The sequence below is a fragment of the Vigna angularis genome, chromosome 1 (assembly GCF_016808095.1).
Source record: "Vigna angularis cultivar LongXiaoDou No.4 chromosome 1, ASM1680809v1, whole genome shotgun sequence".
Taxonomy (NCBI): domain Eukaryota; kingdom Viridiplantae; phylum Streptophyta; class Magnoliopsida; order Fabales; family Fabaceae; genus Vigna; species Vigna angularis.
Window position 1 is genome coordinate 37,976,054 of NC_068970.1, and position 16,805 is coordinate 37,992,858.

Sequence of the window (16,805 nt, forward strand, 5' to 3'; positions counted from 1 at the left end):
AGCACGCTTGGATGGAAGGTTACGGGTGAGGGCTGGGGCATTAGGTCCAGCTGCCACTTGGGAAAGGAGGGAGAGAGGTGCTTCATTTTGGTTTTGATTCTCGGCCACAACAGCAAGCAATGTAGTTCACGGTGGGGGCTGGAAGAAGCAATGAAACGGTGATTCATGATGGGAAACATTTTTAATTTTTGAAGCTCTGCACGCTGTTTTTAATTTCCTTATCATTTTCTTTTTAGAAGCACACAGCTCACTTTCAGCATTGGGTGTTACAGTGGGATCTCTTTTAATCACATTTAGCTTGAATTTTCATTTAAGAGAAAAATGGTGATTGATTTTAAGAGGGCACACGCGGACATCAAAATTTGCACTATGCACATGCGGGATTTATTTAAGAGGTGTTCTATATTTTTTTCTTCTTCACGCATGAACCGGTAGTTATTTCTATAGTCTACATGTTAAATGCATATAATTTATTTTCGCTGCTTTATCTTTCACGATTTTCAATGCTAATCATCAAGGAGATGTGGGTTGCGTTTTTTTTTAATCTCCAAAGTTCACAAGCATGTCACAAGCGCGTTTATTTGAAGTTTCATTTAGCTGCTTTTCTCCAATGCTTATTGCAATTTGCTCGTTCCATTTTAATAACATTAAATGCATTTTCTTCCAAGCTTTATTCATGCTTCCGTTGGTTCACGTCCCTTTCATTTATTAGCTCACTAGTTGCAATCAATAACCTGCACGGTGCTTTATTGATCATGTTTGATCCTGTTTCCTTTTCTTAGCTAGGATGTGTGCATACTTAAGTACCGCTCAGACTATAATTTAGTTTTTAGGACCGTTCTTCCTGCTTTATTCATTTATTTCAATGTTTTCAATTATGTTTGATTGTATTTAATTTTCAGTGTTAATGTAGTTCATTTCTAATCACAAAAAACACTTTCAAACCCCCCCCACTACGTGTTCGACCTAAGACCCGAACCACATTTGGTCCTTGAGAGACGACCTAGGAGTCACTTCCTAGTTTATACTGCATTAATTTTGCAATCAATTTTTGTGTGAGGTGCGACCCTCTCAACAAGCAGTATAGGGCATCAAAAATCAAACTTTCTCATCAAAATCTTTCAAAAATCAAACTTTAAAGTGCTCAATTCATAACCTAACAAGAACTTACTTGATTAGAGATAAGAAAACAGAGATTGAAGTTCAAATTAAGTGCACAAGATAGAACCCTAGCAGCCACACAGTCAAAACTCCCAAACTTTGATGGTTGGAAAGTGCAAATCAAGTGAGAAATAAGGTTTTTTGTGGAAAAGTGAAGGGGAAAAGTGAAGAGAGGACTTCGGAGAAGTGTTTAAGGAGGCTAAAGTGAGGAGAATCTGAGAGAGGGGGCTTGGGCGAACCCTAGTGTGTAAAAAGAATGACGTGGGCCGAAATCCTGCTCAAGCCCCAACTTAAAAACCAAGTCTACAGTCACGCCGCCCGGGCGTCCCTCAGAGGACGCTCAAGCGGCGGGCGACACTCTTCCCCCTTTGCTTTTTCACTTGTTTTGGATATTCCTGGCCCTGGGTTCTCAGATTCAGCTCAGAATTTTTCAATTTCTTTTCCTTAGTCCTCACAACAACTCTCAAATCAATCAATTCATCTCTCTTCACCCCTCAAACATTCAGACTAAGCACATTGAAATCACACACAAACAGAAACTAAAGAAAGAAAAATAAAGTTTGTAAAACATTGGGTTGCCTCCCAACAAGCGCTTCTTTAACGTCACTAGCTTGACCCAAAAGAAACATAAAATAAACAGAAAAATTGAAAACTTAAAGAAACAATAAACAAATAAAAGTTATTAAAACACTGGGTTGCTGATAACGATTGAAAAACCGTTATTTTGATACTTAATTTTGATATTAAAAACACCATTTTTGACTTAGAAGCTTGCTTGAACTCATGTTTTTGCTTTGTTTCGTGAATTACTCTAGTTGAAGGTGAATTTAATGGTTTTGTGTTAGATTCCCTTGATTTTGTAGGCTATTGGAATGATTTGAAAGAAGAGTTAAAGTATCGAATGCTTGAAATGCATAAAAGTCAACCAGAATGCAGAAAAGTCAACCAAAGTGCAAAAAGTCAACTAGAATGCATAAAAGTCAAACAATCAACCATAGTGCAGAAAAGTCAACCAGAGTGCAGAAAAAGTTGCGATGGGCGCCAAATTTCGCTGAGCGCCAGTGCCGCACTTACCGCTGAGTGCCAAAAGTGCCGCTGAGCACCGATGACGTGGGCTTGGACCTATTTTCTATTATTTTTATGGGCTTGGACCTGTTTTTTATTATTTTTATGTTCTATTTAAGGACTTGCACATCCTAGGGATTGTATCTTTTGATGGCTTGAGCACATAAACACACTTTTCATGCCTTGGGGGTAGATTTGGAGATGGTGATGACTCTCCTCTTCTCTTTCTACGGTTATTCAATCTCTTCCATTCTTTCATTCCATTGTTCATCTAGTTCTTCCATGAAGATGGAGAACTAAACCTTATTTATTGTTGGGAAAGATGTAACCTCTTAAACTCTCATGTATTGAATTGATTCTTGATTATATATACTTTAGTTCATTAATTGTTAGGGTTTTTCCTCTACACTCTTTGTATGCTTTGCTTAACTCATTCAATTGCATGATCTTTGATTTCTTCGACATGGACACATACGGGGAAATCTAGAACTAGGGAAATTCTCCCGGAAGCAATATTACCTAGACATAGGAATAGGAGGATCGGTTGCCTTTAAGCTTCTATGCGAATGTAATGCATGATTAATTGCTAAGGAGACAAGACGTTGTGAACTAGTGTTAGGATTAGGCTTTCTTCACCGAGACATCGGGTTTAAGGTAAAGTAGAAAGTGACATTAACATTAATGAAGAAAGATGAATTCATATATGCATGATAGTAAATTAGGTGGAATCTAAACCCAACAACAATATCATCAACTTCATCCATTCATTCTTGTATTTAGCCTCAATTGATCAAATTGCATTCATGTTTATTTTATTGCATTTGCATCAAAAAACCCCAAAATTTGTTCTTTAGAGTCTTATTTAGTTGAGTAATCACATAACTGTTTAGTGTTGTGAGTATCTTGGGAAACGATACTTGGTCTTCCCATTTATTATTACTTGATACGATTCGGTACACTTGTCGAGGTCTTAACAAGTTTTTGACTCCGTTTTCGGGGATTAAAAATTTATTTATCAGTTGCCTCCCAGCAAGCGCTTCTTTAATGTCACTAGGTTGACCCAATAAGCTCATGTCACATCTTTGATCTTGGTGTCAATTTTTTCTTCTCTACCCCAAATGGTCTTCAACGATTTCCTATTCACCTTTTTAATTTTCCTGGAAATTGGAGATTCAATCTTTATCAGTCCATCAGTTCTGAGTTCTTTCATGATCCATAGCTTTTTGTTGAATCTCACTGGAATGCTTTGTCTAAATTCTTCATGTTTCTCTAGGGAATCTTGATGAACATTTTTTCCTTTGATATCTTTTTCTTCCTCTTTACCCGTGACAAAAAAAAACTTTTTACCTTTCTTACCTGGCTTGGCAGCTTTAGCACTAGTCTCTGATGTACCTCCACTTGAACTAAGACTAGTCTTCTTCACCTGGATTGGCTGCTTAGCATTGAAGGCATTGAAAATCACCTCCTCTTCTTGGTCTTTAAGTGTTATAGTTCCATTATCAACATTAATGATTACCTTGGCCATTTTCATGAATGACCTTCCAAGAATAATAGGGATCTCCAAATTTTCCCCCATCTTCATTATCACAAAATCTACCAGGAATCTGAGATTTTCAATTTGAACCATTACATCTTCCACCATACCATAGGACTTTTTTGTGTATCCATCAGCCATAAACAGAGTCATCCTTGTAGGTTTGACTTCAAGACCACCAATCTTTTCAAGAACAGATAAGGGCATCAAATTGATACTGGACCCTAAATCAATTAGGGCTTTCCCTATTTTATGATTCCCAATAGTACAGGAAATAGTGAAACTTCCTGGATCTTCAACCTTAGGAGGAAGTGCCTTTTCTAAGATCACACTACACTTTTCCTGTACCTCCATTGTTTCCTCTTCTAAATATACTTTTCTTTTGAGGAGTTTCTTCAAAAACTCAGCATATTCAGGAATCTGTTGCAATGCTTCAGTCACAGGAATTCTAATTCCCAATTCTCTAGAGATTTCTTCAAAACACCCTAATTGTTTTTCTTTTTCTTTTCTGGAGCACTCTTCAGGGTGATTGAGCTTTTTCTCTAATTTTTCTTTTTCTCACTCAACCTCTTCATTTTTTTCTCTCTCATTCTCCTCTCTTTCTTTTCCAATCAATTTTTTTTCTCCTTTTCTCTCTTTTTTTTTCTTTTATCTCACTCTTTTCCTTTTCTTTTTCACTCAACTTTTCTTTTTCTTTCTCTCTCTCATCTTTCATACTAACAATAGCCTTACATTCTTCTTTGGGTTTAACTTCATTTTTAGCCCCAAAACTTCTGATAAGCACCTCTTCCAACTTCTTGGCCATTTGACCAACCTGCATCTCCAGGTTCGTTATAGCAACTTCAGTGCTTTTTTGAGTGGAAAGAGTTGCCTACATGAATTGTTGGAGAGTCTTGTCAAGCTTGGTAGTTCTGTCAGATAGAGAGGGTTGTTGTTGCCACTATTGTTGTTGCTGTTGTGGTGGTCTATTGAATTGCCCACCAATTTGCCCAAACTGACTTTGTCCATTGCTAGGGTGAGATTTCCACCCTTGATTATAATTATTGGGATGAAATTGGTTGCCCATGTAGCTAACTTCTTCATTTATATTCTCAGGCACAACACATTGACCATTGATATGATCACCACAACATTGTTCACAAAGTTGATGTTGAACTTGTGAGACATTCCGACACTCCTTTGGTGGCTGTTAACCCTCGGCAAGTGTAATCGAATCGTATCAAGTAATAATAAAATGGTAAGACAAAGTATCGTTGCCCAAAGGACTCACGGCCTAAACAATTGTGTGGTTTCTTGATTAAATAAGACTTGAAAAACAAATTCTTTGAGATTTAAATGCAAATACTAAAAAGTAAATATGAATGCATGTATTGATCAATTGGACAAAACAAGCAAAACATGATTGAAATATATGTTTGATTATGTTGTTGGGGTTACCGAGTTCTCCTATCCATTCTCATGTACTCAAGAATTCATCTTTCTTCATTAATGTTAATGCACTTTCTAATTTACCTTAAACCCGATGTCTCGGTGAAGAAAGCCTAATCCTAATCACTAGTTTACAATGTCTTGTCTCCCTAACAATTATTCATGCATTACATTCGCACAGAAGCTTAAAGGCAACCAATCCTCCTATCCCTATGTCTAGGTAATATTGCTCTTGGGAGAATTTCTTCATGTCTAGATTTATCTAAATGTGTCCATACAAATACAATCAATGATCATGCAATTGAATGAGTTAAACAAAGCATGCATAGAGTATAGAAGAAAAACCCTAACAATTAATGAAAGAAAGCATATATTATAAAGAATCAATTCAAAACATGAGAGTTTCAAAGGATTACAACGGTTCGCCAACAACAATGAAGGTTTAGTTCACTTTTTCTACACTCTGGTTGACTTTTCTGCATTCTAGTTGACAGGTTGACTTTTTTGGTTGATTGGTTGACGTTTATGGTTGACAGGTTGACTTTTCTGGTTTCTAGTTGACTTTTCTGTATTCCAACCATTCGGTACTTTAACTCTTCATTCAAATCATTCCAATAACCTACAAAATCAAAGGAATCTAGCACAAAACCATTAAATTCACCTTCAACTCTCTTATTCACAAAACTAAAGCAAAAACATGAGTTAAAACAAGTTTCTAAGTCGAAAAGGGTTAATTGATTATCAAAATTAAGTACAAAAATAACGGTTTTTCAACTGTTATCAGTGGCTGAGATAGCTTCTTTGTCAACAACTCTAATTGTTGAGTTATAATCTTGTTCTGAGCAAGCAAGGCATCATAAGACTATAATTGTAACACTCCCTTAGGTTGTGATGGATTTCCTCTTTCATTGTGTATCTCATTGTCATTGGTAGTTGATAACAGTTCAAAAAACGTTATTTTTATACTTAATTTTGATATTAAAAACAACCTTTATGACTTAGAAACTAGCTTGGAATAATGGTTTTACTTAAGTTTTGGAAATAAGAGAGTTGGATGGGTTTTATGCTTGGTTTTCCTTTTTTTGGCAGGAATTAAGATGAATTAGATGAAAGAATTTGAAGTAGTAAGGAGCTGGACTCAGGAAAGGAAGTAAAATTGCACAAAAGAAGAGATGCATTCACCGCTCAGCGCAACTTTTACCGCTGAGCGGCGTTCTGAAGCACCGCAGTCATCATTGAGGGCTAAAACTGCAGTTGAGCGTCATCTTGAAGAGCCGCACTTACCACTGAGCGGCAAAAGTGCCGCTGAGTGCCATTTAATTGGGCTTGGGCCTATTTTTTGTAATTCTTAATAAACTATATAAGGGATTAGTCGACCTAGGGTTAGTATCTTTGGACATAAGGAGGCGAAATCACATTTTCTTCACCCCTTGGAGGAGGATTTTGGATTCGGAAGCTCCTTTCTTCAAATTCTAGGGTTCTATCTTTCATTCTTTCATTGTTTTTCATCTAGTTTCACCATGTCTATGGTGAACTAAACCTCCATTGTTGTTGGGGAACCGATGTAATCCTTTGAAACTCTCATGTATTGAATTGATTCTTGATTTTATATGTTTTGCTTCATTAATTGTTAGGGTTTTTCCTCTTTACTCTATGCATGCTTTGTTTAACTCATTCAATTGCATGATCATTGATGTTATCTATATGGACACATATAGGTAAATCTAGAACTTGGGAAATTCTCCCGGAATCAATATTACCAAGACATAGAAATGGGAGGATCGGTTGCCTTTAAGTTTCTGTGCGAATGTAATGCATGAATAATTGCTAGGGAGACAAGAAATTGTAAACTAGTGATTAGGAGTAGGCTTTCTTCACCGAGACATCGAGTTTAAGGTAAATTAGAAAGTGGCATTAACATTAATGAAGAAAGATGAATTCTTGAATATATGAGAGTGGATAGGATGAGTCGGAAACCCCAACAACATAATCATTCATATTTTACATCAATCACTTGAGCATCTATCAACCCAATTGATCAACACATGCATTCATATTTACTTTTCAGTATTCGCATCTGATAATGCTAAATTTTACCATATTTTAAGCATCATTTTAGTAGCAAAATCAACTCCTTTCTAACTTATAACTTGTTAAATCCTCTTCTTTAGTCTTGTTTTCTAAATAATTGTGTTTTTGGCTACTTTGATGTACTTTCATCAATAATCCCTTATTTTGTAGCTAAAAATGAGCTTGGAAGAGTCTCCAACAATGTATAGAACTGGACCAAGAAGCAAGCACATGCAGAAATGCCATCAGCAGCGCAAGCTCGTCGCAGATGGGACGCTCGCCCAGAATAAGTGGACGCTCGTCCAGAGTGGAAGCACGAGCGGACGCTCGTCCAGAAAGGCAGAAGAGGACGTTCGTCCAGCCACGCAGGACGCTCGTCCAGCGAAAAGAGAATTGGACGTTCGTCCAGCTAGCAGAAGTGGACGTTCGTCCAGCTAGCAGAGAGGACGCTCGTCCTGTGGACGTACGAGAGGACGCTCGTTCAGCGAGCTAATAAGAGGACGCTCGTCCAGGAGCTAAGAGGACGCTCGTCCAGAGAGAGTTAAGAAGACGCTCGTCTAGAGGGAGAAAAGAGGACGCTCGGCCAGGCAGAAGTGGACGCTCGTCCAGACAGGCAGCGCTCGTCCACTTTCAGTTTCAGTGAGTTTCACGCCCGGGCGTGGGAAATGGGGCGCCCGGGCATGACTTTCCAGTGAGTCTCGCGCCCGGGCGCGACTGACAGAGGGCGCCGGGCGCGACTTTTACTGATGTGGCAGACAGCTTATTTAACCCTAAAACGCGAAGGGGAAAGGGTCTTTGGTTCTTTGGAGGTGTGATTTCACGGCTGGAGCTCATGGAGGGCGTGAGGAGCTTGTGGGAACATCTCCTCCTCTTCCTTTGGGTCTCCTTCTTCTTCCATCTTCCATGTTTGTAAGCTTTAGGGTTCTCCATGGAAATGGAGAACCAAACCCATCTTGTTGGGATTAGTTGTAGCCTTTGAATTCTTGTGTAATTGTTGAATGATTTGATTATATATATGCCTTTTCTATCAATTGCTAGTATTCTTGTTTCCGATCTTAAAGCTTGCATGTAATGGGGACGTTCATGACTTGATTTTGGGGTTTTATGGATTATGGGGACGTAAGATGAAACCCAGAACTGAAATAGGAGTCCTTGTGGTTCATTGATTCTAGGGATGGAAGATGATTCACATGTTGTCTTAGATCCCAGCTCTTTAATGTGGGTTTTGCTTGTTAGATTGTCCAAGGGATTGGAGTTTGATAAGGAAAACCTAGGCTCTTTCACCTAAGGGATTAGGGCTAGAGTGTTTTAGTGGATTGACTTTAGTAAATTGATAGAGAGGAGATGAAATTGATTTTACACAAGAGTGCATTGGTGAAAACTAACCTTAACAATGTCATTTCATACCATTTCTAGTCTTTTCCATTTTCAAGTGCCTTCAATACCAAAGTCCAACCTTGTAATTACTTGTCAATTTATGTTTCTGCACTTGTTCTGTAAATTGATGTTATGTTCTTGAGTCTATATGAGTTGTTAATCGCACAATTCTCTAGTATTACGAGTCTCTTGGGAAAACGATACCCGGTCTTACCGGTTTATTACTTGAACGATTCGGTACGCTTGCCGAAATCGAGCCCAACAAGTTTTTGGCTAACAAGATTTTGGCGCCGTTGCCGGGGATTTGGGGATTGAACCCGAGTCCTAGCAACGGCTAACAAGTTTTGGGTCAACAAGTTTTTGGCGCCGTTGCCGGGGATTTGGGGATTGAACCCGAGTCCTAGCAACGGCTAACAAGTTTTGGGTCAACAAGTTTTTGGCGCCGTTGCCGGGGATTTGGGGATTGAACCCGAGTCCTAGCAACGGCTAACAAGTTTTGGGTTAACAAGTTTTTGGCGCCGTTGCCGGGGACTCGTGTCAATACTAGACTTTTGTATGATTTTTAACTTGTGTAGACTTGATTTTGTATATATAACTAACTCTTTTGTTGTAAATAGATTTTCACTTTTATTTGGGCTAATTTGTGGCTTTAGCCTAGTTGTGTCTAAGTGTATGCAGGGGATGTTCATACAAGGAGGACTGCAGCCTCAAAAGCATCATGAAGACCCTGAGATTGAAGGAATTATAGGACACAAGGAGACAACTATGTTGAGCATCACAAGCTGCCCCAAATTCTTCCTCCCTTGAAGATACTCCAAGTGCTAAGTGAAAGATGAAAAAGAAAGGGAGAAGGAAAAGAGAAGGACTAGTCACCACCACCCTTTGATGAGAGACAATGAACTCAAGCCTAGCAAGCCAAAGTTGATCAAGAGGATTGAGTATTTAAAGATGTCAAGGTAGTGGAAGGGCAAAAATGAAGAATTCAAGCTATGAGAGTTGATTTGGTGGCTAGAATGTGATTCAAGAGGAGTTGGTGAAAGGAGCACACCAACAACAAAGTTTGCACTTCATTAAGTAATCTGTCAAGCTAATGACGTTAAACAAGCGCTTTTGGGAGGCAACCCAATTTTCTTACCCTTTTTACTTGTGTTTGTGTGATTGTTGTGTTATTTGCATTAGTAACTTATGTTTTGACTATGTGACTTGTTGCATTTTAGTTGATTTTTGAGTTGTAATGTGTTTTTGTGGTTTGTTTAGTGTGTTTTCAAGTGCTTAAATCTGTTATGACATGTTAGAGTGTGGTCTAGGATGTTTTGGTGTGATCTTAAGTGCTTAAATATGATTTGGATGCATAAGTGCAGTTTTGAGTTGTAGAGTAAAAAGCTTTGGAAATGTGCATTCAATTCACCCATTCATGCATTCAATTTCATTCCTTATAGTTTAGACAAGTTTCAATGATGAAAACATGATATTCTGGATTGATTTGAGTGTGAATAAGGGTCATATACCAAAAATCACAAGTTGGGAAGCCTAATTTCGAAAACTGCAGAATTCTGCAGTTTTCTGCATAATTCACCCCCGGCGCCGCCTGATCAATAGGCGCCCAGCGCAAGCAGCACCTGGCTCAGTTGGCACCCGGCTCAAGCAGCCCTCTGCTCAGCAGGCGCCCGGCTCAAGTAGCACCTGGCTCGGTTCACGCCTTGCGCCGCCTGCTCGGTAGGCGCCCGGCCCTAGCAGCACTGGTTTAAGCACAAAAATTTTTTGCTTGTTTTTTTTTGTTTTTGATTGTTTTGCTGCTTTCTTTTGCAGATTTCTTTTAGTGTGTTTATGGATTCTTCTCTTCAGTTGTTGACTAAGGGATGCTAATTTTACTTTGAGCTTTCTTGTCCAGGATAACATTTTCCTTAGGAGTTTACAGGTTTGAAAACCACCATTGGTCAACCTTTGAGGCACGCTTGAGCTGAGCAACCTATGACTTGAAGATTTGCTGCTCGTGTACCATGGCCTAGGGGCCAGGCCCCTACTGATGGGGGAGGTGGAGCAGTTGCGGAGTATAAGCTACTGTTGGAGGAAGATGTTGCAGATGAAAGTGAAGCTAGTGTTCTACACTACTGGAGCTGCAAAGAGTCCATTCTAAATCGGTTTTTCAGTTTTATTTCTAGTTCTTTTTTTTACTTTCAGTATTTGTGTTTTTGATTTCTTTTTGACTTGCCTAGTGGATAGCTCTTGCACAATTGGTTTGGTGATTTGAGTGAATCATTTGTTATGCTTGAATTGAATACAAATCTGTTGTGCTTGCTCTTTATCTATGAGAATTGTTTTGAAAATTTGATTGAGATTATGTGGTTGAGCTTGTTGAACTGAGATTGTGGTTGCTTGTATCTGTTGAGATAGATGCTTGGTTTTAATTGTGATCAAAATTCTTGGCATGGTGTTTATCATATGTTGGAACCCTGAGTAAACATGTGAGATGTTGTGCCTCAGAGTTTATTGCTGAATGCTATTACTTTGGAATCACAGTTGATTTTGCCTAAGTTTCTCTATTTGAACTAGTTACTTGCATTTTACAAATGATCAAGGCCATCTTGTTCTTCCACCTCTTCTACATTTTGAACCTAAAAGCCAATGCTAAACCTTTGAACCTTAAAAAGAAAACTTTCTCATTCCCGAAACCTTAAGCCTATTGAAAAATCCTTAACCTCCTTACCTTGAGTTGAGATGAACATATATGTTAGAATGAGGAGAATGGTTTAAGTTTGGGGGAGTTCTTGTAAAAAAGGGAGCATTGAGAAAATAAGTTGAGTTAAAAAGAAAGAAAAAGAAGAAAGAAGAAGAAAAACAAAAACATGAATTCAATGAAAAAGAGTTGGGAAATAAGTTGAGAGTGGTTTATTCAATTTTGGAGAAAAAGAGATACTATGTTATATTATGAACTAAATTGTTTGGTCTCTTATCTCAAGGTGCTTTGTTGTCCAGAAAAACCAATTTTTCTTCTTAGCCCAGCCACAATACAAGCTTCAAAAAGTCCTTGTGATGTAACTTGTTTCTTAATGTGTTTGATATTGTTGAAACGAAAGGCAAAGTTGATTTGTGTAACATTGTAATATTTGAGAGTTAGACACACATCCTTATACACCATTGTGCTTGAGTGAAACACTTTCCTTGGTGAGGATTGGTTCCTTGCACTCAATGAAAACAACTTGCCATGTTTGTTGATCTATCATTTGCATCTATCTTGTGACTTTTAATTTGTAAGCACCATGGTTGAAGTTTAGCTTGCCAAGACTATATTGTCTCTTGAATGTAATTTCCAAGTTGAGCAAGCATGATTGATTTTGTTTATTTGATTGAAACTATGCTTGAGTTGCTAGACCATTGTGATTGAATTGTTTACTAGGAGAACCTAGGCTCTTTCACCTAAGGGATTAGGGCTAGAGTGTTTTAGTGGATTGACTTTAGTAAATTGATAGAGAGGAGATGAAATTGATTTTACACAAGAGTGCATTGGTGAAAACTAACCTTAACAATGTCATTTCATACCATTTCTAGTCTTTTCCATTTTCAAGTGCCTTCAATACCAAAGTCCAACCTTGTAATTACTTGTCAATTTATGTTTCTGCACTTGTTCTGTAAATTGATGTTATGTTCTTGAGTCTATATGAGTTGTTAATCGCACAATTCTCTAGTATTACGAGTCTCTTGGGAAAACGATACCCGGTCTTACCCGTTTATTACTTGAACGATTCGGTACGCTTGCCGAAATCGAGCCCAACAAGTTTTTGGCTAACAAGTTTTTGGCGCCGTTGCCGGGGATTTAGGGATTGAACCCGAGTCCTAGCAACGGCTAACAAGTTTTGGGTCAACAAGTTTTTGTGTTCTTGTGTATGCAGGATACAATTCGGACTAGGAGCAAGAAAATTTTAGAACCTCTTCTTGAAGGATTGGACGAAAGTAGAAGGAGAAGGAGAAGGAGGATCCAAACTTCTAGAGAATTATTTCCTTCTCCGGAAACACTTCTACAACCCTCACCATAAAGGTCTGACCAAAGTACTGAAGAGATGGCTGGAGAGAACAATGGTAGACATACTCTAGCGGATTACACCAATGTTGTTGGCCCTCATCACTTTAATAGCATTGCTAGGCCGAGGGTCAATGCTGCAAACATGGAGGTGAAACCGGCGTTGATATAATTGGTGAAGAACAACCAGTTTAATGGGCTATCACATGAAAGTCCATATGAGCATCTAACCACATTCAACGAGATTTGCAACATTGTGAAGATCAATAATGTGTCGGATGATGCAATAAAGCTAAGCTTGTTTCCTTTCTCATTGGGAGGCAATGCAAAGCTATGGTTGAATTCTTTCCCAGAGGATAGCTTTACTAAATGGGAAGCCGCAGTTTCAAAGTTTCTTAACAAGTACTTCCCACAATCCAAAATCGACAAAGGGAAGCAAGAAATTTCTTCTTTTAGACAAGGCATGAAGGAGATGCTAGGTCAAGCATGGGATAGATACAAGAGCTTGTTGAAAAAGACGCCCACTCATGGCTTTGAGGAAGCAACAATAGTCATTCTTTTCCTTGGAGGTCTTGGTTCACAAACCAAATTGATGCTAGATGCCTCAGCTTGAGGTAATATTAAATGCAAGACTCCAAAGGAAGCTTTCGAATTGATAGACAACATGGCTGCTAATGACAACGAGATGCATAGTGAAAGAGGAACTCCAATTCAATAGAAATGAGTCTTACAATTGCAATCTCAAGATGCCTTGCTTGCTCAAAATAAAATCATAACTCAACAGTTGAAGAATTTGACAAAGACACTCGCTCATTTGCCAAAGGAGTTGAACAACGTTTCACAGGTTCAACAACAACAACTCTGTGAATTGTGTGGTGGTGACCATATCAATGGTCAATGTGCTTTTCCAGTGGAGGCCTTAGAAGGTGTCAAATTATTGCCAATCAATTTCAAAATCAATTCCAATACCGTCCAGGGAACTTCAACCAAGGGTGGAAACCTCACCCAAGCATGGGTCAAGGGCAGAATGGAATAGCTAGACAAGCTGAATAAGCTAATAGACCACAATAACAACCATCACTATGGCAACAAGTATCTGCGTTAAATGAGAGATCAACAAAGCTTGAAGAAACTCTTCAACAAGTTATTCAGGTGACTATCTCCAATCAGAAGAGAATTGAAGCTGCAATTAGAAATCTGGAGATCCAGATTGGCCAAATGGCTAAGAAGTTGGAGGATATGCCTGACAGGAGTTTTGGGGCTAATACTGAGACTAACCCTAAGGAAGAGTGTAAAGCTATTGTGAGTATATGAGATGAGAGGATGGATGAAAAAGAGAGAGTTGATTTAGAAAAGAAAGATGAAAAAGAAGAGAGAGAAGATGAGGATGAGAAAAAAGAGAAAGAAAAGAAGAGGGGAGAGAAAAACTGTGAGAAAAGTAAGAGAGTTCTTCCTTATCCTAAGGGGACTGAAAATTTTGATAAAGAGAGACACTATCAGCATTTTAAAGAGATCTTCAAGCAATTAGAGATTAAGATACCTTTGACTGAAGCACTGTAACAAATTCCTGCTTGTGCAAAGCACATGAAGCAAATCCTCACAAAGAAGAGATACCTAGAGGAGGAAATTAGTGATAAACAGGGAGAATGCAGAGCTATTTTGGAGAAACCACTTCCTCGAAAAGTGAAAGATCCAGGAAGTTTTACTATTCCTTGCGTCATTGGGAAGGAGAATATAAGGAAGGCCTTGATTGATTTATGGTCAAGCATTAATTTGATGCCTTTATCTATGCTTGAAAGGATTGGTGATCTTGAAGTCAATCCAACAAAGGTAACTTTGCTCATGACGGATGGATCTTCCAAGAAACCTTATGGTGTAGTGGAAGATGTGGTGGTTTGCATAGACAAACTTAAATTCCTGGTGGACTTTATGGTGATAGAGAGGGAAGAAGATAAGAAGATCCCAATTATTCTTGGAAGACCGTTTATGAAAACGGCAAAGGTAATCATCAATGTGGATTATGGGATGATAGTGCTTCAAGACCAAGATGAAAAGTTGATCTTTAATGTCTTCAAAGTGGAGCTGCATATTAAAGAGAAGAAGGCTAGGCATAAAGCTGCATGTAAGGATGCACCCATGACTAGCTCTAAAGCTGCAAAGTCGGTCATCAAAGGTAAAAATTGTTTCTTGTCACAGATTAGGGAAGAAGAAAAAGATGACAAAGGAAGAAAGGTTCATGATGAATTGATGGAGGCACAACTCAAACTTGGTACACCGGTAAGATTCAAGAACAAGTTGTGGGTTATCAAAGATTTCAAAGAGAATGGAGTGATAGAGATTAAAGCTCCATATTCAAGAAGAATCAAGAAGGTGGACCGAAAGCAATTGATGAGTTGGTGTGATGAAATCAAGAGGAACACCAACATTGAAGAAGGAACTTGAGCTTTATTGGGTCAAACTAATGACGTTAAAAGAGCGCTTGCTGGGAGGCACCCCTGTGATTTGAGAACATTAATTTCTTTGAATTTATTTATTTCGGTAATGTAATTTGAAACTTTGGAACATTGTTATATTTGGGTTTAGCATCTACTGATGGATTCTAGGTTGGTGAGTATTTACTGAAGGATACTCAAAAGGTACACATACTAAAGGGTGATCGTAAGATTTGCACCTAGGGGTGTTGAAGGATTTTGGGTCAGGCTCGTGACGTTAAACAAGCGCTACTTGGGAGGCAATCCAGTTGATTGACTTTTGATAACAGTTTAAAAACTGTTATTTTTATACTTCATTTTAACATCAAAAACAACCTTTATGACTTAGAAGCTAGCTTGGAATCATGTTTTTGTTTAAGTTTTGGAAATAAGAGAGTTGGATAGGTTTTATGCTTGGGTTTCCTTGTTTTTGCAGGTTTTAAGATGAATTGAATGGAAGAAGTGAAGTAGTCAGAAGTTGGACTCAGAAAAGGAAGAAAAAGTGAATAAAAGAAGAGCCGCAAGTACCGCTCAACGCCACTTTTACCGCTGAGCGACCCTTTGAAGTCCCGCAATCAACGCTGAGGGGCAAAACTGTAGCTGAGCGTCAAATAGAAGAATCGCACTTACTGCTGAGTGGTAATTACCGCTGAGCGCCATTTTAATGGGCCTTGGGCCACTTTTCTGTAATCTTTAGGAAGCTATATAAGGGTTTAGTCGACCTAGGGTTAGTATCTTTTGGCAAAACGAAGCAAAATCACACTTTCTTCACCCCTTGGAGGAGGATTTTGGATGCTCAAGCTCCACTCTTCAAATTCTAGGGTTCTATCTTTCATTCTTTCATTATTTTTCATCTAGTTTCACCATGATTATGGTGAACTAATCCTTTGAAAATCCCATGTATTGAATTGGTTCTTTAATCCATATGCTTTCTTTTATTAATTGTTAGGGTTTTTCTTCTATACTCTATGCATGCTTTGTTTAACTCATTCAATTGCATGATCATTAATTTTATTTGTATGGCACATATAGATAAATCTAGACATGAAGAAATTCTCCCAATAGTAATATTGCCTAGACATAAGTATAGGACGAGTGGTTGCCTTTAAGCTTCTGTGCGAATGTAATGCATGAATAATTGCTAGGGAGACAAGACATTGTAAATTAGTGATTAGGAGTAGGCTTTCTTCACCGAGACATCGGGTTTAAGGTAAATTAGAAAGTGACATTAACATTAATGAAGAAAGATGAATTCTTGAATATATGAGAGTGGATAGGATTAATTGAAAATCCCAACAACATCATCATTCCATAATTTACATCCATCACTTTTGCTTCTTTTGATCCAATTGATCAATACATGCATTCATATTTAATTTTCAACATTTGCATTTAAACCTACAAGAATTCGTTCACAAGTCTAATTTAATCAATAAATCACATAACTGTGTAGGCCGTGAGTTCTTTGGGAAATGATACTTGGTCTTACCATTTTATTATTACTTGATACGATTCGATTACACTTGCCGAGGGTTAACAACTTTATCTTTGTTTCTTTGTGTTGATTCTAGTCTAGTTGCATCATAAGGATTGAATGTTTGAGTGATGACAGAGACTAAATGCATTGGGTAATTGAGAGGCATTGGTAAAGGACACCTAGGGCAAGCTAGGAAGAAGAAGA